At 57.7% G+C, this 21,551-nt stretch overlaps 2 long non-coding RNA genes across 4 annotated transcripts in view; one reads left to right on the top strand and one right to left on the bottom strand.

Moving 5' to 3' along the window:
• The window catches only part of LOC142047075 (uncharacterized), a 381,985-nt gene that overhangs the window by 304,319 nt on the left and 56,115 nt on the right, over positions 1–21,551 (top strand). The gene's annotated exons all lie outside the window — the stretch shown is intronic.
• LOC116816413 (uncharacterized) overlaps positions 17,977–21,551 on the bottom strand; it is a 9,768-nt gene continuing 6,193 nt past the window's right edge. For both annotated transcript variants that reach the window (XR_012656215.1, XR_012656216.1), the window contains one exon: positions 17,977–19,505. This is a non-coding gene — a long non-coding RNA (uncharacterized LOC116816413). The remainder of the gene's footprint in view (positions 19,506–21,551) is intronic.

Here is a 21,551-nt window from a genome sequence, read left to right as displayed (position 1 = left end):
CCTTCTCCCGCAGCCCTCTTGAGATTTACTCCCCTGCATCCGGGATGGTGCGCAGCCCGTGAGACAGTTCTGGGCAGACCCCTTGGGCATCGCACAGGGCGTGTGCTGCACCCTACCCCAGAGCACTGGGGTGAGAGGTGCAGGGAAGGGCGGGCAGGTGTGGGCCCTCTCACAGGGGGCTGTGCAGAGTGCTCAGGCTCAGCTGGACGGGCAGAGGGAGCTGCCTGACATGTGTTGCCCTGGGGTGCGTGGGGCCTGTTTCTCCCCTGGCTCCTACCCCGTTACCGCTGCTGGAACAGAGAGCAGGATCTGGCCTGGCTGGAGGAGAGTCTGGCCCCAGCTGGGATGTTACTAAATGTTTGAATCCAGAATTTCCCTGAATTCCCCCAACATGTAAACCCACCTCAGCCCAGGGCCTCTGCACCCTGGACCATCTGCACCACTCTGGATCTGACCCTCTGCCCACCTCCCTCTTGGAGCACCCCATGGAGCACTCCATGCGCCTCTGAACCCTGCGAAGATCCTTGCCCCAAGGAGCCACGTTACTGCCTGGGCATGTGGGAGGCCAGCCCAGATGACCAGGATGGTCCCTTCTGGCCGCCGCAGCCACGGCTCTGTGCTGTCTGGTGGCAGTGAGTTCCACAGGCTAAACTGTGTTCTGTAAAAAGTCGCCAGGGGAATCTGGAGGTTTCCATTTGGAGAATGTTTTTATGTTGCACATCAGGGCTGGTGGGGGACCCCCACTTGTTCCCAGCATCTCTCTGGCCTTGTCCCAGAAATGCCTGCCAACTCCCCGTCCCCGCCGTGGTTTGGACAGTTTCAGGATCTCTGGGTTTCAGGCAGTGCACAGACAGGAACTGAGACTGTGGCATCATGCACCAAGCCCACAGGTTCCCTTGAGACCCAGAGAAAGCACCCAGCCCCTCTAGAGCACAGGCCAAGTGGGGGGATCCCAGAGCAGGGGGTCCCTGGATCCATGGGGTTACGGGTGCCCCAAAAATAGCTGCGCTGGGCAGGGTCTGTGGGATGCAAGGCAGTCCGGGGAACTGTGCTGAAGTCTGTCTGGCCCCCTTGAGACTTGACTCAACCCTTCCAGTGCTGGAGCCAGCACGGCCCCCTGCCCACCCCTCGAGGCAGGCAGCGAGCTCTGTGGGGCAGAGCTGGGCAGCCGGTGCAGTGGGCCCTGCTGGGAGCCTGTGGGCCCTGGCACAGCGCAAGCACTGACAGCAGGGGGCAGGGGCAGGCTGTTCCCCTCTGGGGCTGTGCCAGGGATGAAGCACTGAGCTGGGAGCGGGCAGATGGCTCACCCCACCTGCAGCAGGCCAGGTGGGCGCTCCGGGGACTCACAGGTCCATTCGTCCCAGCTCCAGCAGGGCCCCTTTCATGCGCGGGAGGCTGCGATGAATACAGGCCCAAGTGCCTCTCGACATACAGCCTGGCCACCCTGCCTCATCGCCAAGCACCCAGGGACTGGGGCTGTGGGGGTCTCCAAGGGGCTCATGTCACCGGCCACACCATGCTGTGCACAGGAAGCGAAGCTCCCGAGGGCTAATGCAGGGTGTGAGCCCCCCTCCTGGCTTCCGCTCGCCCGAGTGGCCAGGTCAGGTGCTGCCTCCCAGCTGCTGCCGGCTGTCTGGGGAGCTGTCATGGGATAGCTCGCCCAGGCGGGCTGGCGGCTATTTTGGGCAGCCCCAGACTTTTCAGCTGTTGGCTTCTCACAAGAGGAGTGGGGAAGCAGCTGTGTGCCCCCTGCCATGGCAGGAAAGGCCGGAGCTGAGAGCCCTGGGAAAGGCCGGGCATGGCGGGAAGTCCTCTTGGCCACAGGCCCCCACTGGGGTAAGGTGGGTGGCCCAGACCTGAGCCGACGGGGGAGGGCACAGGGCTGGGGGCAGAGAGTTGAGGATTAGAGCAGTGACTTGTGCCCTGTGTTCTCTGCCAGGAGACTTCACTGGGGCCCAGGTAGGCTGGCAAAGGTGTGTCAGCCCCATCCCGTGCTCCCCAGAGGCGGGCTCCCCTGGCATCCTGCTGTGGGGCGCAAGGGGGGAAAGGAGCATGGCCTGGGTGTGTGGTGCTCCAGCAATGTCTGGCTAGGGCCCTCCCAGCCTAGGGCAATTCAGAGCCACCTTGTGGCTGCTCTGACCTACTCCAGGGCTGAATGGAGACCAGTACTGGGGGGAGGCATAATGGGGCCAGAGTCAGCCCTGCAGCATCTGCCCCAGCACGATCTGACCCAGAAGACATTACAAGTTTTCAGACAGCTTCCCCCCTCCCAGGCTGGGGCAGTTCCTGCAACTATGACTTGGGCTTGCCAGGCCCTGGCCCACAGCTCTGTAGGGCAGCGGGGGAGCAGGGCGGGAGCATTGCCTGGGACAAAAACTCCCACAAGCCACAGCCAGTCCTGCCCAAGAGTGGCTCACAGGGGGGCCGCCGGGCACCGGCCTGACGGGAGTGAGAGACAAGGGGACAGTGCCGGGGTCTGCGGGACGGTTGGGCAAGAAGGGCAGTGCCAGAGCAGGGATGGCCGGGATGTCTGCCCTGGGATTTCCTCACCCCACAGCTAGGCACAAAGGGGATAAGGAACTGCCTGGGGACCCCAGCACCCCAGACGCATCCCATTCCTGGCACATGAGCAGCCCCGGAGCGGTGCCTGGGTACAGCACTGGGGGCAGGCAGAGCAGCCCTGTCTCCCGCTGCTTGTTGCTGGCCCCTGCCCAGGGCTGTGTCGGGACGGCAGGGGCTCGCTGGGCTCTGGCTATGCTGGCCAGCGGCATGGCCCACCGGGGAGGCAGGCCCTGGAAGGCATGAAGCTGCCTGCCTTGCCCCTGAGAGGCAAATGCTCGAATCAGCTGAGAGGCAGGTGAGCGGCTCATCGGCTGTTGCACTTCTGTGTGGCTGTGCTTCCACGGCCTGACAGAGCCGGGGGGCGAGAGACCCCCAGGGCCTGCCAGGAGCTGAGAGCCGGGCCACGAACAGGCCAGGAAGTGTGATGGTGCAGTGGGGCAGCTGGAGGGGGCTGGGCGCAGACAGGCTTATACTCATCTCCCTGGAGCACAGCTCCGCAGGGCCATGCTTGTGCAGCACAAAGCACCGTGGGCATGCCAGCGCCGGGTCCCAGCACATCCTGGGATGTTGGCTGGGGCAGTGTGGCCTGCAGTGGGCACAGGGGGCTTTCTGCCAGTTGGGAGGGTTGCAGTGCCCAGGCTGAGGGCAGATGCACACGGTTCCCTTTTGCTAGGCGGCTCCCTGCGCCAGCTGGAGGGCAGAGGGCTTGCGCCCCCAGCTGGAGGCAGAAGAGGCCCTTTGGTCCCTCTCCAGGCTCTCCAGGAGGATTGCTTGGCCCTGGGCTTGTTGCTGTGTTCCCAGGAGGGCTCGGAGCGGTGGCTGGGAGGAGGAAGGAACAAGAGGGTGTGGGGATTTAACCCAGGCGGCTTTCTCCCAAGTGTTTCTCAGGCGTTTGACGGACAGAGCTGTACAGACCACAAACTCAAATCCCTTCCTCTTTGGGCCACGAGTGCATCTCCGAGCCATCCTGCATCCCTCCTGCTGGCCGCTCAGCCTGCCAGGGAAATGGGGGACACGGTGGGAGTGTCCGAGGGAATCAGAGAGAACAGTTCTGGACATACCCTGCTCCGCGGCCCTGAGGCCCCAGAGCTCTAGATTGTCATCGAGAGGCAGTTTGACTCATGTGCCAACAGGGACACGTTGGGGGTCCCCCCCACCCCTCCCTGCTGTGGCCCCCAGGGTGGCAGCGTGTTCCCTGTGGTGCGGGAAGGTTCCCATCGGGGGGCTCCCCCCACCAGAGCCCCCTGCAAGCGCGGAACAGCTGATGGCGGAGGCAGGAGGCCCTGGGAAGGAGGGGGAGGAATGCAGAGACTGCTGGTGGACAGGAGAGGAGATTACAGGGGGACACAGACAGCAAGGGGGCCTGTTGCTGAATAAAGCCAGAGCTTGGTGTGCCCTTCCCTGAGGAGGGGATCCGATCGCCTGCTCGTCCCATGACCACAGGGGCTGTGGGGGGCGATGCTCTGCTAGACAAGACAGCAACTCGGTGACTAAGTCACTGTTATGATTTGATCTGATATGTGCCCACTGCAATCTGGGCTTTGTCAGGGCTGCTCATAGGATTCAGAGGCCTGGGGCAAAGCGAGGGAGCTGTGGCGCTTGTACTCACCTGGCGGTGGTCCAGGTCTTTGTTGGCATTTCGGCGGTGAGGGGCCTTTCAGTCACTCCGCGTCTTCGGCAGCACTAAAGGGGCCCCTGCCGCCAAAGACCCGGACCACCACCAGGCCAGGGCTTTCAGGACCCCTGTGGGGCCCAGGGCCTGGGGCAAATTGCCCCACTTGCGCGTCCCCCCAGGTGGCCCTGGGCTTTGTTAAATAAACCATAGTCAGTGTCACTGTTAACTGTCTGAGTGCAGGGGGTCAGCAGGGAAGCTTATCTGGGGGTCAGTGGGGTTGCTAAGATGGGGGTCAGTGAGGCTGGTAAGTGGGGGGTCAGCAGGGCTGGTAAGGGGGGGGTCAGTGGGGCTGGTAAAGGGGGGTCAGCAGGGCTGCTAAGATGGGGGTCAGCGGGGCTGCTAAGCTTGGGGTCAGCAGGGCTGCTAAACTGGAGATCAGCAGGGCTGGTAAGCTGGGGGTCAGTGGGGCTGAGAAGTGGGGGGTCAGCAGGGCTGGTAAGTGGGGTCAGTGGGGCTGGTAAGCAGGGGGATCAGTGGGGCTGGTAAGGCGGGTCAGCAGGGCTGGTAAGCTGAGGGTCAGTGGGGCTGGTAAGATGGGGGTCAGTGGGGCTGGTAAGCAGGGGGGTCAGCAGGGCTGGTAAGACGGGGTCACCAGGGCTGGTAAGGAGGGGTCAGCGGGGCTGCTAAGCTTGGGGTCAGTGGGACTGGTAAGTGGGAGGTCAGTGGGGCTGGTAAGCTGAGGGTCAGTGGGGCTGGTAAGGAGGGGTCAGTGGGGCTGCTAAGCTTGGGGTCAGTGGGGCTGGTAAGTGGGAGGTCAGTGGGGCTGGTAAGCTGAGGGTCAGTGGGGTTGGTAAGGGGGTGTCAGCAGGGCTGCTAAGCTTGGAGTCAGCGGGGCTGCTAAGCTGGGTGCACGGTTCCTCTGGGAACAGCAGATCTGTGAATACTGGAGTGTCCAAGCTGGGGCTGGTCCCTGCAGGAGGCAGCTCATAGGGCATGGGGGTGGCTGTGCCTATCACTAAGCTGCAGAGGGACAGCAAGGCCAGAAGGCCATGGGGGCAGAGCTTGTGTGGCCTGCAGCCGGTGGAGCTGGGGAGCTGACCCATGGCTGGGAGCCGTGGGGAGCTGGGTGGCCGGGCACGGGAGCCCATGGAGGGCTGGGTGCCTGGCTATGGGTGCCCATGGGGGGGCTGGCAGCTGGGCATGGGCTGCTGGCATCCCAGGACCTGTGTGGATCCCTAGGCATGTCCATGGAAAGCGCCTGCCTAGTGCCCAGGGCACGGCTTGCCCAGCCTATGGCAGGACAGAGGCTAAGGAATAAGTGGCGGAGCCGTCATCGGAAATTGGCAATTACTCCACACATGGGAGGGTGCAGAGGCGCTAATTCTGCATTGCTGGAGGGTGATCCTGGCAGGGACTGGCCCGGTCTTCCTGGGCTAGCGCGGAAGCTGAGCGGAGTTGACTTTAAAGGAGCAATTCACAAACACCAGACGATCAAGATACAGTCGGGGCAACTCAGGATGTCCATACGCCCTATGGCACTTCCTTGCTACTGCTACGGCAGCGAACGTGGGAGCCAGCGAATGCAACTTCCTGGGGCTTCCAAAGAGCCTTTTACCAAGCCACCCTCCCCCTGAGAGGCTCACTGAGGAAAGGGGGGTTGTATGTGATGAAGTGGGAATATTTCTTACTGTGTTCTTTGAATGCTGAGTGGGGAGTGTTGCCCTGGGAAGGTTGCAGGGGAGTTTTGCTGGGATTGTCTGCACTGGGGAAGGGAGGATACCTGAGCAGGTAACCTGAGAACCCAGGAGGGGGGTTGGAGGCCAGGTAACACCTCTGCCTGGGACACTGGACAAAGGACACACAGGCTGGGGGAGGAGCTGGGGGAGGAGCTGGGGGGAGACTGAGTGAGAGGCTGGAGGGAGGTTCAGTTTGGAGCTGGCTGGGAAATGGAGAGGGGCCCCAATGGGGCTTGGGCTTCCCAATAGGGCTGTGGCCTCCCTGACCCCCCAGATGGACCTAACTAAAGGGGGTCTTGTTTTCTGTAGCGGCAAGATCTCATAGACTCAGAGACTTTAAGGTCAGAAGGGACCAATATGATCATCTAGTCTGACCTCCTGCACAAAGCAGGCCACAGACCCCTACCCATCTACTTCTGTACAACCCCTAACCTATGTCCGAGATATTGAAGTCTTCAAATCGTGGTTTGAAGACCACAAGCTGCAGAGAATCCACCAGCAAGTGACTCATGCCCCACGCTGCAGAGGAAGGCGAAAAATCTCCAGGGCCTCTGCCAATCTGCCCTGGAGGAAAATTCCCTCCCGACCCCAAATATGGCGATCAGTTAAACCCTGAGCATGTGGGCAAGACTCACCAGCCAGACACCAAGGAAAGAATTCTCTGCAGTAACTCACATCCCATCCCATCTAACATCCCATCACAGACCATTGGGCATACTTACCTGCTGATAATCAAAGATCAATTGCCAAAATTAGACTATCCCATCATCCCATCCCTTCCATAAACTTATCAAGCTTAGTCTTGAAGCCAGATATGTCTTTTGCCCCCACTACTCCCCTTGGAAGGCTGTTCCAGAACTTCACTCCTCTAATGGTTAGAAACCTTCGTCTAATTTCAAGTCTAAACTTCCTAGTGTCCAGTTTATACCCATTTGTTCTTGTGTCTACATTGGTACTAAGCTTAAATAATTCCTCTCCCTCCCTAATATTAATCCCTCTGATATATTTATAAAGAGCAAGCATAAAAAGGAGAGAGTCCACGAGCCCATTAGAGTCCTGTAAGTTCATCACAGGTATGTCCAGCTGAGGTATCCACAGGTTCTGGTACCAGGGACCCTGATGACTCCTGTTGGTATCGTCCTGGCAGAGTCTCCTGCATTCACTGAGATAGATGGGCAGTATAACGCGAATAGAACCCACCTTGTGTTTCAGAGCCTCAGTGGTGTTTTCCGTTCTGGAATAGGAAAATTGGGCAAATAAAATTCAAGGTCTGGCTCTTGTCTTCAGGCAACTCAATGTTTGGGGCCTAGCATATCTAAAACGATTCGCGCCGATCTGTAACTGTAATATCGGCCAAGCCATAGGGATGAGGCTCCTGTCCCTAGTCAACAGCCTGCTCTTAAGGCGTCGCAAGTAGGAGTCATTATCGGAAGTGCTGGAACTCCCACCGAGTAAGCGAATTCTGGTAGCTGGGGTGCAGCAGCCTACCTCCTAGGCATGCTAATGGTCTTCCATTCAGCTTATAACAGCGTGAGCAGTTCTGGTCAACCCCAGGGTCTGAACTTTGGGTCTCAGCACCCTCACTATTACTAAAGTTCGATGCTCCTGTAAATGGCCCCAGGATTCTGTACTGGGCCCTGATGTCACTGTATGCGGCCGTCCCGGGTTCTGTACTGGGCCTGATGTCCTATATCAGCCCAAGAGTTCTGTCCCAGGCCTGGATGTCCCTGTATCAGTCGCGTTCTGTACCTGGCTTGTGCTGTTACCACATTTATTAACAATACTGGAAGGAGAGGAAGCTAAATCTGCAGCCAGACCCAAAACGATGTGATTAGTCGAGCCTTGGAGAGAGATCAACCCCCCTGGGATCTCTTGCTCTCGGGATGGGCGGTGTTGAGGAGGAAAATTCACCCAGTGCAGAGGGCTATGCCAGCACGGGCACCACTTACACTACGTAAGCAGCACTTACGTGGTGGTGCCTAGACACTGGCATCTGCTCCCTGTCCACCCCCCCCGAGAGCCCCAGCCCGGCAGAATGGCAGTGGAGGCACTGCTGACAAGCAAAGCCCTGCGATTGGCTGAGCAGCTCCTGCGAGCTGGGGATCATGCACCCTGCAGGACCTGACCCATGGCTGAACCGTTAAGAACTGGTTAGGAAGAGCTGTAAATGAACAGAGCTTTGAACTGCAAGTCTGCATTGTTAGAGGTAGAAGGGGAGAGTTTGCTCAGGCCTTGTGATTAGGTGACCAGATAGCAAGCGTGAAAATTGGGACAGGGCCTGGGGGTAATAGGAGCCCATATATAAAAAAACCCCCAAAATATCGGACTGTCCTTAACATCAGGACATCAGGTCACCCTACTTGGGATGTAAGCAAACAAGTCTTGTCTATTGCTATAGCTTTGATTCAAAGATCCAAAAGCAGATATTACTTTAGGAAGTACTTGAGTGAAATAGTATTATGGTCTATATGTCTCTTTGAAGTTTGTGTAACCTGTTATCTGAACGTTTAATGGATAATTACCCTGTGCTAATTGCCAGGATGTTTGGGAGAAGGAGAGTTAAGCCTAATTGTTTTTCTAGGCCGAAAGGCTGCTGGAAATGTATAAGAAGCCTGGACATGTGGCGGAGGCCATTGTCGTCACTGAGCGCTGGGTGTACAGCGATGGAGCCCGAACTCCATATTGTCCCATCTGGCACTGGCGTGATGTAGAACACGCCGGCAGGCGCGGGGTGGGCTGGCTGGGCGGCCTCTCCCCTCGCCCCCGTCCCGTCCTATCCTCCGTCTGTGGACTGTGGACCGATGGTAAGATGGGTGGGGCGCGTACCTTTCCTTCACACTCTACACCACGGGCATGAGAAGGGGTAGTGTACGCAATACTTTCCCCTCCAGCGCGTCTGATAAGTTATACGCAGTTGCCTACGTGCCCCTCGGTGGGAGACCGCGCAGGCCCCGGACCGAACAGCCGGAGCCGGAAGCCCCGCGGTGCGGCCGGAGACAGGACAGCCCAACCGGGAGCCACAAGCGCGCTCTCGTGTGGCGGAGGGGTCAACAGGTGCCACGGGTACGTTCCGCGCCCCGTCCGCGGGGGCTGGGCCGGCTCCAATGGGACCGGTCACCCAACTGCAGAGCCGGGCGGTGCTGGCCTGGTCAGTGATCCAGCTGAGGTCACGCAATAGGGTGAACTGCAAACAGAACGGGGCAGACCACCCCAAACGCTGGTGGTTAGATTTACCAACCAGCACAGAACAGCTCCTGTGTTACCTCACTGGCTGCAGAAGTTAAAACACTGCAGTTCCTCTTAAAGTCTCCAGCCTCCGGCCTCCATCCAGACACACCTGTCAGATACGATGATAATTACTGAAATCTCTATCATATAAAAGAAAAGGTTCTTCCAGCCCCAAAGGATCAGTCACACACCCAGGTCCAATTATAACTTAGATCTGACCCAAAATACATGTCGTAGCCTATTCTTATTAACTCAGCTAAAAGTATAAAGAGAAGTAGAGAGAGTAGGGTTAAAAGATCAATATACAGACAGATTGAATCATTCTTGAGGTTCAGTGCACAGCAGAGATGAGCTTGTAGTTGCCAAAAGTCCTTTTAGAATATCCAGAGGTTCTGTCCAATGTTCATATTCAGGGTGACTCCAGTCACTGACTGGGGATCTCAATCCTGTGGCTAAGGTTTCCCCCTCTTGAAACCCAAAGGCAGATCTGAGATGAAAAGGAATGCAACAGAAGCCCAAACAGAGAATGCAGGAGTGTTCCTCACCATGCAGCTGGGGCCTATGGGTTGGGAACTCGCTGTCACACGAGATCAGTGAGGCCGGGAATCAGACCCCCAAACCAGCGCCTCGTGCCCGTGCTAGAGAGACGTGCAGTCACCCACACCCTGGGGTTCTTTGCACGCCCCCCGGCAGGGCTCACACCAGGGCCAGCCCCGCTGCAGAGCCACCCACACCCGGGAGGCCAAGCTGTGGCGTGGGCCCTGCACAGGGCAGGTACAAGGCACATTCCCATCCACCCCCAGCACAGACACCGAAGGGTCCGGCTTTCCTCTGAGAATGAGACCCCAGAATCCCAGCAGAATAAAATGGACTGATCCCCCCACTCACTGACTGCCCAGGGTTAGTGCCCCCTACTCCTCTGGGGGCAGGCGATCACCGAACACCCCACCAGGGGGCAGGCACCACTGGGGGCACCAGTCCTCCCGCTCCTCTCCTCTCCCTCCTCCCCACAGGCAGGGCTGCCCCCTTCCCCCAAAGGGAGGGGAAGGTCAAGGCAATAGCTTCTTATTGCTCAGCACCTGAGCAGCCGGCAAACTGGTTCTGCTGCATTCAGAGGCCGGGAGCCTGGCCCCTAGCAGCCAGTGGTGGGGCCTGGGCTGCACTGGCCCAGCGGGAGCTGCAGCGGTGGGGCCGAGGGAGAGCTGGGGTCTCGGGGCTGGCTAGCACCCGCAGAGGCTGGGGACAGGGGGATGATTTTGACTCATAGACTCATAGACTCATAGACCGGTCCCACTCCCCCCCGGCCCGACTCATGCTGTACCCGGAACCTGGCACTTTTCACCCCTGCTCCACTGCATCCTAGCTGCACGCAGGGGTGGGGAAAGGAGCAGCAGGGTGGGGCGTCTCTAATGGCACCTGGACCCTGTCCCAGCTCCACTGGGATAAATAGGGGAAAGGCAGAGGCCTAGCACTGGGATCTAACCCTGCCGCTCTGGGACATGCCGCGTTCAGCACAGCCCCAGAACCCAGCGGGCCCCCACCTCCCCGAAAGCCGACTACCCCTGCCTGTGCACCTTGCATCCCAAACCAGCCCCCCTACAATTGCGAGGGAGGCATGTGATCAAACCCACCTGGGCCCCCTTAGCTCTTGGGGGGCAGGGCAGCTGAGGAGGGGAAATTCGCCCCCGGTGCAGAGGGCTGATGCCATGTCTGGGCACCTGGCATTCCGGCCTCTGCCGGGGTGGGAGGTGGAGGGGCATTTCTGCCCTGTTAGATGCACAAGCCCCCTCCCTCCCACCCGTCGGTGCTTTCCATCTCAGATCCCAAAGCATCTGGGAAGGCCTCGACCCCTTTCAGACCCCTCCCCACCATCCACAACAATCAATTGTGGCCCTATTGAACACTGCCCCCCACCTCTCCGGGGGGCCTTCCTAGGTGATCAGCAAGCTGTCACAAGAAACATGCCCTGGGCTTTGACTGGGGGCTCTGCCTGGCTGCGGATGGTCCCACGCCAGCAGGGGAAGGGGCCTGAGCTGGTGGCACTGGGGCATTGGTGTGAACAGGGTTATAGCTGCCTGCTGGCTCGCAGACCAATGCCCACCCACCCCCGTCCCATCCCACACCCCACTGTCTGCCCTCTCCCCATTGCGGTCACTGTGGGCAGCTGACCGGGGAAGTCCCAGAGCATCGCCTGCAGCCCAGCCCCAGCCCGCAGCACCTGCATCCCAGGGCAGCTGCCCAAGCTGAGGGCATCCCAGTGATTTATGCCAGGAGCAGGTCCAGCCAACAGTCTCCCTCCAGTCACTCGGGCCCAGGGCTGCAGTCCCTCTGTGACAATGCCATGTCATCATGTAGTCACCATCCCTCAGCTACCCCGAGGCCTCGCTCAGCAGGGCCGGGGGTGGGGAGGCCGTGATGCCAGGGGGGCAGGGGAGATGGGGGTGGCTAATCCATTTGTATCAATAACCCCCTGCCAGGCCTTTGTGAGCAGCAGCTGGGGTGCCAGTACCTGGCCCTGCACCTCCCTGGCTGGGCTTCCCCCAAGCAGGGCAGGCGCTTCCATTTAGGCGGCCTAGGCAATCGCCTAGGGTGCCAGGATTATTAGGGGGCGGCATTTGCTGGGGGGGTGGCAGGCGACTCTGCCACAGTCGTGCCTGCAGACGGTCGGCTGCTCCCGCGGCTCCGGTGGATCCCGCAGACACGGCTGCGGCAGCTCCACAGGAGCCGCGGACCAGCGGACCCTCCGCAGGCCAGTGCGCGGGGCGGCAAAATGGCCATGAGCCTAGGGCACTAAAAACACAAGCAGTGGCTGCATCTCAGAGTCGTGCCCCAGGCCTGGCTGCACCAGGCAGTGGGAGCCTGGTGCTGCCCTGATGAGAGGAAACCAACAAAGGCAGAGGAACTGGGCTTGTGCCCAGGACCGGCGCTAGGGGTTTGAGCGCCCTACGTGCACGGCCATTTCGCCACCCCGTGCGCTGGTCCCCCGGCTCCACAGTCCTGCCTGCGGACGGTCGGCTGCTCCCGCGGCTCCGGTGGAGCTGCTGCAGTCGTGCCTGCGGGAGGTCCACCGCAGCCGCACGAGCAGCCGACCGTCCGCAAGGCACCACTGCGGCAGCTCCACCGGAGCCACAGGACCAGTGGACGCTTCAGGCACCACTGCGGCCAGCTCCACCAGAGCCGCCTGCCGCCCCCTCCGGCAAAATGCCGCCCCCTAATAATGCTGGCGCCCTAGGTGATTGCCTAAGCTGCCTAAATGCAAGCGCCAGCCCTGCTTGTGCCGCAGAATGACCCAGACCCTGCCCCCTCAGAGCTCCCTGTGGCTCACAGCAGTTTGCCCGCAGAGGGACCAGGCCCAGTGGCTGGCACCACATGGTAGGATTGGAGCCAGCTTGGGGCTCTGGCACTTCTCACGCCAGCAGAGAGACTGGGCCTTTGCTGCTTTTCAGGGGAATGGCCACAGAAACCTTCCCCTGCAAAGCTGCAGCATGGAGTGGGGTGCAGCAGAAGCCGGGGGAGGGATGCAAGGTCAACGCTGCTTCCAGGGCACCCCAGCCCAGCCTGCTGCTGCCTCACAGCGAGAGCATCACAGTCACTCTATACAGCTGAGGACAAACCCTCCAAGCCAGCCAGCCCCCTGGCCATCTCCTCAGGGAGCCAGGGGCACGGGCCACTCCACTCATGGAGCCCGGGGGGCTGAGGTGTTCAGGAGGCAGCTTGCAGAGGAGGGGTTGGCTTGAGTGTGGTCCTGGGGGGCCTGGGAGGAAAGGAGCAGCTCTGGCGAGCACAGGAGGGACCTTCACTCTCCAGAGCTGGGAGTGTGAAGCCAGGATTCAGAGATGTTAATTCGGGGGGGGGACAGGTGTGATGCGAGGAGAGTGTGACAAAGTGGGACTGTTCTTAATGTTTTCTCTGAAAACTATGTGTGTGCCTCAGTTTCCTCTTTGCATTTCTTGTCTCTAGGGGGTGAGATTGTTGCAGAGCAAAGGGCCAGTGCACATAAATGGCCGGGGCCCTTCCCCCCTGCAAGGAGGTAGCTAAAGGTGTTGGAGAACAAAGAGATCAGGTGACCTCCTGGCCCAGGAAAGGAACAAAGCCCAGAGGAGGAGGGGCTGGAGGAGGAGTCAGTTTGGAGCTGGCTGGGGATGAGGAGTGAGGGCAGACGTGGGGGTCTGGCTCACTGGGCCCCAGAATGGATCCAGCTGAGGGGCCCTGTTCTCTGTACCTACAAGCTCTGTTTTAGACCCTGTTCCTGCCATCGAATAAACCTCTGTGTCACTGGCTGGCTGAGAGTCACGTCTGACTGAGAAGTGGGGGTGCAGGACCCTGTGGCCCCCCCCAGACCCTGCTGGGGTGGGCTCGCTGTGGGGAGCACACGGAGGGGCAGGGGATGCTCCAAGATCAGTCTGCTCACAGAGAGGAGACTTCACCAGAGTCCTGCCTGGCTTTGTAGGGAGCAGTTCCAGAGCATCGCCCAGGGACTCTGTGACAGGGAGGCACATGGCAGCCTGGGTGCTGCGGGCAGAGTGCTGCTCCTCGTGGTTGGTGAGCGTGGCCTGGGTGTCCCGGCACCGTCTGCCATCCCCAGATGGCAGCGTGCTGTGCTATGCCACTCATCAGCAGGCGGCAAGATGTGGCAGCAGGAACATTGGCTGTGACAGGCTCATCTGGGCCACACTGCGGGATCTGCCTGGTCTGGGAACACCATCGCAGCGCCAGCCAAGCCATCTTGTGGGGGGCTGGGCCACCTGTGCATGAGCGGGGCTGGAGTCTGCAAGGGGCAGGGTGGGGAAGGGATCGTCTTTGGCTATTTGTAACAGAGGTGAGAACAAACTCGTTCCCTGCTGTGCGTGAGCCAGGCCGTGCCTAGGTCCTGTGCCAGGCGCCCTGCTCTGGGGTGCTTTCTGCCCATTGGGCAGGGCACCATGACTCTAGCCTGCAGCTACCAACCAACAACTGGTGCCAGATTAATGCCAAATGCCCCCCACCTTCCTCCCTGTCACTCTGCCTAGGAGGGCGAGGTCTCTGCAGCCCAGGGACGGGGCTGAGGAACATTGCAGACGTCCTCAAGGTGGTCAGAAAGCAGGACCCAGGGGTCTGGGTGCATTGAAACATCCACTGGTGAAATGTGGGGGTGAGGAATCCAAAGCCTAATGCTGCGAGATCTGCAAGGGGCCCCATGCATGGGAACATGGAACTGCCAGGCTGGGTCAGACCCCAGGTCCTGCTAGTCCAACAGCAGCCAGTACCCACTGCCCAGGGGAAAGGACCTGACCCCCCAGCAGCAGACGTAAGATAATCTGCCCCCATGCTGGTCTCAGCCTCAGCTGTCATCATTAGAGGTTTGTTGAAACAGCCAGAAGCCAGGTCCTATACACAGGAACAAGGGATTCCAGCCACACCTGTGGGGAATTGGGGGGGAACTGTATCCTGGGAAGGGTCCACGGGGCAGAGTGGACAGAAACTCCTTGAGAGTTCCCAGGGCCATGCTGTGAGCCCAAGGGAGGATCTGATCCTGGGGGGTATGCACAGGAGAGTGGGGGCAGGGAAGGGAGTGCATACGCCATTGGGGAGATGGATTCTGGGCACTGCAGCCAGTTCTGGGATCCATGTTTTTCAAAGGATGTTGAGAAAATAGGAGAAGGTGCAAAAACTGAATGGAGGGCTGGAGAAAACCTCTGGTAGCAAGAGCCGGAGAGCTCAGGCTGTTCAGCTTGTGCAAACGAAGAACAAGGTGACTCGGTGAGAGGTGTAAGGACCTTCCCGGGGAGAAAATCTGGCACGAGCGGGCTCTTAACTGAGCAGAGAAAGGCCGGCCAAGGACCCAGGGCTGGAAGCTGAAGCCAGACAAATTCGCTCACAGATCAGCCCACGTTTCATTCTCTCTTTTTTTTTAAATTTTGGATTATTTTCATTTGTCCTCTAGGTTTTGAGGCTCTATGGTTCACATTTTCAAGTGTTTTGCTGCAACCACAAATGCTAGAAATGTCCTGATTTCTTCTTCTTTCACAACAAAAAACCTCCTCAGTTCAGTAGTGTTAACACGCTCACAAATCCTGCCATGCAAATAGCAGAAACTCAACCATCATTACAACAGTGAGCTTGTGCCTAAAGAGACACTGGACAACGTCAGATCCTTCTATTTAACAGGGTGTCACCGTATTGCAGAGTGAGCATCATCAAACACCTGGGTTGTTTCTAGGGATTTGATTCAGTTCAGTGCAATCTCTCTATACACATATTTACCAGACCAGGTATGGCTCTTAAATGTTAATATTCAAAAAAACCTGGCCAGGTGTGCTGGGTGTTTTGCAGGAGAATGTACTTTGGCTGTGTACTGAATAAAGGTAACCAGATACGTAAGTATCTATCTATCTTCTGTTTTGCTGGGCAGATCATTTTTCCATAGCCACAACCTCCCACTTTTTGTAACCATTCCTCGGTGGTTGGGCAGCTTTTCTTTTTCCAGTGAGGACTGAGAGGCCACTAACAGCCAAGCAGCCACTAGCAGCTGAAGAGTTAATTCTTCATCCCTCCATGTGACCCTTTCTGCTAGGAAGCCCCAGGAGGATTACCCAAAGGGTCATTTGGCAATACACAACCCTTTGGGATGTTTGGGTACGGATTGCATCCCAAGACTCTCCAAAGACTGGCCAGGTCCTCCACCTCTGCACAAAACCTGCTCTTTCACCACCATTTCTCCAACATGCATCCCTATTCAGTGTGTTTTTAACCTGCCTTGGGCGAGGTACCACTGAAACCATGTCTTAAAGATGTTCTCGTTTTTGTGCTGCAGACTGAGGTCACCGATGTCCTCTTTTCCAGATCAAGCCCCATTCCTCTGGGCAGGGCCGGCTCTCAGATTTTTGTCTCCCCAAGCAAAAAAAAAAAACAACCTCCAGGAGCGCAACTGCCGAAGCAAAAAAAAAAAAAAAAGTGTCCGGAATTGTGCCGCCCCAAGCACCCGCTTGGTTTGCTGGTGCCTAGAGCCGGCCCTGCCTCTGGGGTAATTTGTCTCCCCACATCCTTTTCCCAGCAGGTCACATATGGACACTTTTTTTGTTAGGAAAGCTACCTGCAAAGGCTGGTTTGAATTAGTTCTAATTTTGTGTTTCCTAACTGCCCAGACGCCATGGCTTCTATTCAAGTTAGCCAGCTGTCTAGGTGTTCTAGAGAGCTGGGAAACCTAATGCCTGACTTGAAGTATAGTACCAGGGGGAAGTGGGCCAGATAAAGTTAGTTTTGATCTCTAAATAAGTTAGAAAAGTGTCTTTGAAATGGCTGGCCACCCACTGGTAGTCCAGGGCTCTCCCAATCTTTGAAGCTCTCTGGTTCCTGATTTGGGTTAAGATCTAGATTATTTTCAGTGGGTGTCATTGGTGAGGGAAAAGAACTGACCTGATCTCTAGTTCTAGCCCAAACCCACAGAGCTGCCTCTGCTAAAGGAGGTGTGTAAATTTCTTCTGGGATTTTTTTTATCAATCCGTGGTAGCCGAGGGATGTTTACACCGCTCCAATTTTCTTGTTCCATAAAGACCCAGGGTTTGTCAGGGTTAGAGCACCCCCCGTACTGCTTTGAGCTGGCTAGCTTGATAGTACCAGAGAAGATTTGAAACAGTGAGCCCCCCTGTTCAATGGGCTTGTACAAAGCATCTTCTCTCTTTCCTGGTCTTTTTTTATTCCATATAAATTCTAACATCATCCTTTGTGTTCCTGCTAGGGTTTTATCTGGGGTAACAATGGAGATTTTGAAAGAGGAAAGCTATCCTTGGCAGAAGAGTCTTTCTGACTGTGGCTATTCTTCCAAACCCAAAAATCCCAGGCTTCCCCGAGCACTCAAGGGCCCTGTTCATTTGCTGATGCCTTGTCTTCCCATTTAAATCATAGAGCAATTCTAGGCTGAGATTTGAATTCTCACCCATTTTACAGAAATTGTTGCCCATTTTGTATCCAGATGTTTTTGGGAGGAGAGAGTTTTCAGAGTCTGGAAGTTTCTAGGTAACATTTCAGATTTGGCATAATTGACTTTAAATCCAGAGGCTTTCCCAATGTCCTGCTGTGACGAACTGGGAATGTTCTTAATGTTTGCTCTGAAAACTGTGTTGGTGCCTCAGTGTCCCCTAGGCAGTTCTTAAGTATAGAGGTGGTGGGATAAGGGTGTGTGATTGCTGCAGAGCAAAGGGCCAGTGCACCTAAATGCCTGGCACTCTGTCTCCTAGCAACTGATGGCCTGGGCCCCTCCTCTGCAAAGGTGCCAACTGAAGGTGTTGGAGACAAAGGGATCAGGTGACCTCCTGGCCCGGGAAAGGAGCTGAGCAGAGAGGAGGGGCTGGAGGGGGTTGTTAGTCTGGAGCTGCCTGGGGACGAGGAGTGAAGTGCAGACCTGGGGGTCTGGCTCACTGCCCCCCAGAATGGACCCGGCCGAGGGGTCTGGTTCGCTGTATCTACAAGCTCTGTTTTAGACCCTGTTCCTGTCATCGAATAAACCTCTGTTTTGCTGGCTGAGAGTCACGTCTGACTGCAAAGTGGGGGTGCAGAACCCTGTGGCTTCCCCAGGACCCCGCCTGGGTGGGCTCGCTGTGGGAAGCACACGGAGGGGCAGAGGATGCTGAATGCTCCAAGGAGAGACCCAGGAGGTGAAGACGTGTGAGCTTCTTGCCCTGAACAAGTCTGCTCCAAGGGAGAGGAGGCTCCCCAAAGTCCTGACTGGCTTAGTGGGGAGCAGTTCCAGAGCATCGCCCGGGCACTCCGTGACACCTGCACTTCTCTAAGAAATGAATTTTAGGGAAATATTTGGTTTAGAAAAAAATAATATTACATCATCGGCATCGAACGCTGTTTCCTGATGTGTGCCTGCACCTTTAATTCCTGTGGTGGATCCGTTGTTCCATATCCTCTGAGCAAAAGGCGCCGTCACCAGTGCACAAAGTAAAGGAGACAGAGACACATTTCTAACATCGAGTGGTGGAGTCTTCATCTCTTGATGAAGTTCTCTGGCCTGTGCTATACAGGGGCCAGATTAGATGGTCCCTTCGGGGGAGTGGAGGTGGTAATATTCCTTCTAAAACTCTCGGCTCTGGTTTAGTATTAGCTGTTATAACTCAGTCTCACTATCCAGAGAAACGTCTGATTGATTTTCAAATCTTGCTAAGTTATGGCCTCAGTGGCATCCAGTGGCAGTGAGTTCCACCGGATATTTGTGTATTTCCTTTTCTTCGTTTTGAGTTTGTCCACTTTCGTAGTCACCGAACTGACCCTTTATTCTTGTGCTCAGACACAGGGAGAACAAACATTCCCGTCTACCTGGTGTATTCCATTCACCCACTTCTGTCCTGTCCCCTCTGATTCGCCCCCTCTCTTTTCACCTCCCGTCTTTTCTGTCTCTCTTCAACTGAGTTTATCCAGGCCCCTCATACTTGTCTCCCTTCTTTGAACCCCACTCTACTTCCTGTGGAGTAAGGTACTAGCAGAACACGACCTTATCGGAGTTATCTAAAATTGACATTTTAATGGCTTTTAACTGTGGTAAAAGAAAGCCCTGTATTAGTTCTCTGCTGATTCACCCTTCTGAACAGCCAGCCTGGCTAATGGGCTCTGGGAACCTGAACTAAACCTTCTGGAATGCAGGATTTTATCCACCTATAGTCATCAAAACTCCCCAGTGTGTGTCAGGTGTGTTCTGGGGAGCTTTCCTTTCAAACGGGGAGGTAAGTGGGACTGGGCTGTAGAGCGCGATTCCTTGGAGAGCAGGGGGGCTGCAGCTTGCAAGCAGGGCCCGGCACTACCTGCTAGCAGGTAGCGCGCAAAGGCCCTCTGGCTATTTACCCCTGGGGAGCTGCTCAGCGTTGGTCCTGGCAGCTCATAAGTAGAAAGACGAGGTGGATATGGCCTGCCAGTGGTTCAGATTCGGGTGAGAATTCCCTTAAAGCCATTACAGCCTTACAAGAACTCTCCTGGAGCAAAGGCAGCCAGGCAGCTTCGTCCCCTGGTTTGTGCTGTGGACCCCAAGTGTACCAGTCCATTACTGTCTGTGGGCAGGCTCACCCTTGTGCACAGCAGCCAGCCTAGTCCCCAAGATTCTGGGAGCCCTGTTCACCGTACGGTTCAGATCCATGCCTTCCACAGCTCGCCAGACCTTCGCAGCAGCACGACAAGCTACGGCACAAGTGTGTTTAAGGAGACAGAAGACCCGTGTGTTGTCACAGTGCATTGTGTGGGCACAGCGTGGAAAGGCAGATGTTAGCGTGCAGCAGATGGCAAAGCAGAGGTGGCACATGCACTATGGCTCACTTTGCTGTCCCCTGATCTGGCTGAAATGCATCGTTGGGCAGCACCCTCCTTCCTGCTGCGTTTTGGGACGGAGCTTCCTAGGTTTTAACAAAGGAAAAGGAAATGCTCAGTGCATTGGCCTCACAGCCTCAGGGTCCCAGAGCGGGGAATGGAGGGGGGGTCAAGCTCTCACCCCAACGTGGGCCCCTCAGTCCTTGGGGTGTTAAATGCCAGGCTCAGAGCAGGACCTTTGCACCATAGAGAAAGGCCAGCCCAGAGCTGCCCCCATCCACGGGCACATCGACCCCATGGCATTGCTGTGCCCAGCACAGCTCAGAGGGTTTCGTCAGAGACTCAGCCCCATTCTCTGGACACCGAAGAGTCTGGGCTAGTGGTGAGAGCTGAGGAATGGGGGTCCCCGCTCTGTCCCTGACCCCTTGGGTGCAGGGAGGTGTGGGGGCGGGAGGCAGGTGTGAAGGAGCCAGGGAGCTCCCTTGGACCAGATGTAGAGCAGCAGCCAGCCCGCAGCCCAGGTGTGGCGTGGAGGTAGGGGGGCAGTAAGGTCTCAGCGTTGGCTGGTTCCGCTGGCTTCTTCCCTCCCCTGCTGTGGGTAAGTTCCCATTTCCGCCATGCCCCCCAGACTGAAAGCAGAGACAGTAGGAGCAGCACTGTCCCGCCCTTGCCCCAAAGAGACGGCACCTGCATGCAGCGTGGGGGCAGCACACAGCCTGTGCCCTCTGAGCTAACCGGCTGCAGAGCACTGGCCAGTAGCAGCACTGGAGAACCCGGGCACCTGTGCAGCTGAGGGCAGAAATGGAGACACCCACACACAGAGGCCATGGAGACACTGGCTACCTGCAGCCCCCCGGGGCCGTGACCTCACCAGAGCACATTTGCCCGGACAGACTGGGCCTTGTTCAGAGCTGGGTGGCAGGTCCAGTGTTGGGGCTCCGCAGGGACGCTCTCCCCGGGCGCAGTGGTGACCCCACTGTCCCCGCGGGAGGCTAGGGGCGCGGTGCCACAGACTGTAGTGAAGGGGGCCCAGAAGGCGGCACTGTAGGTCTGGGGCTCTGTGTGTCAGACCCTGTCATACTAATCAGCTGAGCACCTGCAACCCCTCAGTGTCAGCCCAGCTGTCCCTGCTAACCCGGCCTCCCAATCACCCCCAGCCCGGCCAGCATTCCGCTTGGCTTGTGCCCCCAGCACTGCTGTGCTGTGGCTGGCTCCATTCTAGAGGTGGCTGCATGTCACTGGCAGGGGGCAGGAGAGACGGGTCATCCAAACACACGTTTATGCGGCACTTGGCAGGGAAGGCGTGAAATGAAAGCGAAGCCGATGGTGACTCGCAGGCATCCGGCTGGGCCCTGGCCCATTCGGCAGAGGGCAGAGCGCGTGTGACGCCAGTGTTTACATGGGGGCGCTGGGGCTCAGGGGAGGGAAGGCAGCGGAAAGCGGAGTTAGCAAATTCTCTGGCCCAATTCACTCGGAGCACAGCAGGGGGAATCGGCCCAGCCGGGGGCCGGGGGCCGGGGGCCGCACAACCCCATCTGCGTCCCTGCCTCATGCACTTCACTGGAAACATCTGGTCCGGATTTGGGGGGAGGGCGAGGGGGGCCTCCTGCCGCTGCCTGCTCGGAGCCCAGCCCAGCGCGTGTCTGCAGCCCCAGGCTTGCCAGGCTCGGGGCGCGCTCCCCGGCTCCCAAGCTCGGGCCGAGCGGAGCAGAGCCAGGCCCAGCGAGCCCGGGAGGGCGCAGAGCCTCGGGCAGGGCTTGGGTCTGTCCATGGTGCTGCGTGTGTGTCTGCCCCAGGTGGGATGTGTGTGTGTGTCCCTGACCGCCGATCTCCAGGGCGGTGTGTGTGTATCTGTGTGTATCCCTGGCTCTGTGTGTGTGTGTGTCCCTGACCGCTGGTATCCAGGGCAGTGTGTGTGTATGTGTGTGTGTCCATAGCTCTGTGTGTGTGTGTGTGTCCCTGACCGCCGATCTCCAGGGCAGTGTGTGTGTATCTGTGTGTGTCCATAGCTCTATGTGTGTGTGTGTGTGTCCCTGACCGCTGGTCTCCAGGGCGGTGTGTGTGTATCTATGTGTATCCCTGGCTCTGTGTGTGTGTGTGTCCCTGACCGCTGGTATCCAGGGCAGTGTGTG

The sequence above is a fragment of the Chelonoidis abingdonii genome, chromosome 7 (assembly GCF_003597395.2).
Source record: "Chelonoidis abingdonii isolate Lonesome George chromosome 7, CheloAbing_2.0, whole genome shotgun sequence".
NCBI classification, from domain to species: Eukaryota; Metazoa; Chordata; order Testudines; family Testudinidae; genus Chelonoidis; species Chelonoidis abingdonii.
The sequence above is the reverse complement of the archived record's forward strand: the minus strand, read 5'-3'. Positions and strand labels throughout refer to the sequence as shown.